Raw genomic sequence first — 2,089 nt, forward strand, 5'->3', positions numbered from 1 at the left:
GTGTGTGTGTGAGAGTGTGAGTGTGTGAGAGAGTGAGTGTGAGTGTGTGAGAGAGAGTGAGTGTGAGTGTGTGTGAGAGTGTGTGAGTGTGAGAGAGAGTGTGAGTGTGTGTGTGTGAGTGTGTGTGTGAGTGTGTGAGAGAGATTGTGAGTGTGAGTGTGTGAGAGAGAGTGTGAGTGTGTGTGTGAGAGTGTGAGTGTGTGAGAGAGAGTGAGTGTGAGTGTGTGTGAGAGTGTGTGAGTGTGAGAGAGAGTGTGAGTGTGTGTGTGAGTGTGTGAGAGAGGGTGTGAGTGTGACTGTGTGTGTGAGAGTGTGTGAGTGTGAGAGTGAGTGTGTGTGAGAGTGTGAGTGTGTGTGTGAGAGTGTGAGTGTGTGGTGAGTGTGTGTGTGAGAGTGTGAGTGTGTGAGAGAGATTGTGAGTGTGTGAGAGAGTGTGTGAGTGTGTTTGTGAGAGTGTGAGTGTGTGCAGGGTTGGGCAAAGATACATCAAAATGTATTTTAAAATAAAATACCAAATACCTTAATTTTAACTGTATCAAAATAAACTACAAAATAAAGCAGGTACACCAAGTATCAAAATAAACTACTGTATTTTTGTATTTTAAAAATACTAAAAAACTTTTACAAGGGAGCATGACATTTCTTCACAAACCTTCCATCAATTGGCTTATTTGATCTGTCTCTTCACCAATACACTGATGTTTGTGAACCATGTTTGATAGCAACAGCTTTTCTCTGCCCGAGTCATGCAATAAATCTGACATATGCAAGCAGTTAACAGATCAGATATTCACATATCCCTGTGATCTCCCAGATGAAGGTTAGTTTTAAAGTAACCAACAGTTTAATGTTTAACAGTTTGCGAATGACTCATAATTGTATCCTAATTTAGTTACATGGTGTTTGGTAACGAAGGGCCTACTTTACATCAGCAGCACTGACTCAATGACAAACAAGTCATTCATAAGAAGACAACTGATGGCACCTGTATTCATAGCAGCTAGTTTCTAACTACTTCATCATTTGATCGTTAGTCATAAATATAATAATATATTATGTGTCGGGCAGTCATTCATGCAATGGTATGTAAAATCATGATCCTATTTAAACAGCGGCACCTGAATTCATAGCAACAAGTTTCTAACTAATTAATCATTTGAATGTTAATCATAAATATTATAATATATTATGTGTCAGGTATGCAATGGTATGCAAAATCATGATCCTACTAAACAGCTACTTCAATTAGGGTACAATATTCAGCAATCAAACATTTATTTATCAATCATTGGACATCTATTTGGAAGTTGAAAACAAACATTTTAGCTTTTCAACAATTAATAAATGATCAATATGTTTTGATTTTAAATGTAGCCAGAAACGTAATCAGAAAGTAGCAACAGAAATTGTCAAGGAGTATTAACCCAACTCCAGCCACTGAATCTATAGAGAGCCATAGAAGTATAGAGGACACATACACGTATACACTTATAATAAGTGCAGCAAGCACATCACATTCTATTACTCATTCATCCAGGCTTCCTTTTGACTGAATTAATGAATAATTCCTGCCCACTAAAAGCTGCACGGATATATTTGCTATCTATGTAAACAATTTAGAAAAATGTCCGTCGATTCACACTTATATCATCGCCACGATATGTATTGTCATATCACCCAGCCCTAACCTGCAGTAATGCTTTAAACACATTTGACAAACTTATTCTTTCATGTTAACTGACGGCAAATATGAATGATGCACTATTTTAACTTTAATCAGCATGTACAATTGACCATGACATCTCACCTTATCTTATTCCAGAAAAGTCACTCACCCAAAGCTGAATGGAGCTGTACAGCTGCAGCTCACGTGATGAAGGTTGGGGTTGGGGGAGGGGGGGTGTCTGAACTAAATCAGCACCCTGATAAAGAGGTTGACTGGCACACAGTATTTTATGTATTTTGAAAATGTGTGTGTGTGTGTGTGTGTGTGTCAGTGTGAGTGTGTGTGTCAGTGTGAGTGTGAGTGTGTGTGTGTGTGTGTGTGTGTGAGTGTGTGTGTGTGTGTCTGTGTGTGTGTGTGTGTGTG

General features: G+C 38.6%; 1 protein-coding gene across 1 annotated transcript in view; it reads left to right on the forward strand.

Moving 5' to 3' along the window:
* LOC107672338 (kinesin light chain 1-like) overlaps positions 1–2,089 on the forward strand; it is a 16,984-nt gene that overhangs the window by 442 nt on the left and 14,453 nt on the right. The gene's annotated exons all lie outside the window — the stretch shown is intronic.

Source organism: Sinocyclocheilus anshuiensis, unplaced genomic scaffold (genome assembly GCF_001515605.1).
Source record: "Sinocyclocheilus anshuiensis isolate Anshui unplaced genomic scaffold, SAMN03320099.WGS_v1.1 scaffold92, whole genome shotgun sequence".
NCBI lineage: Eukaryota > Metazoa > Chordata > Actinopteri > Cypriniformes > Cyprinidae > Sinocyclocheilus > Sinocyclocheilus anshuiensis.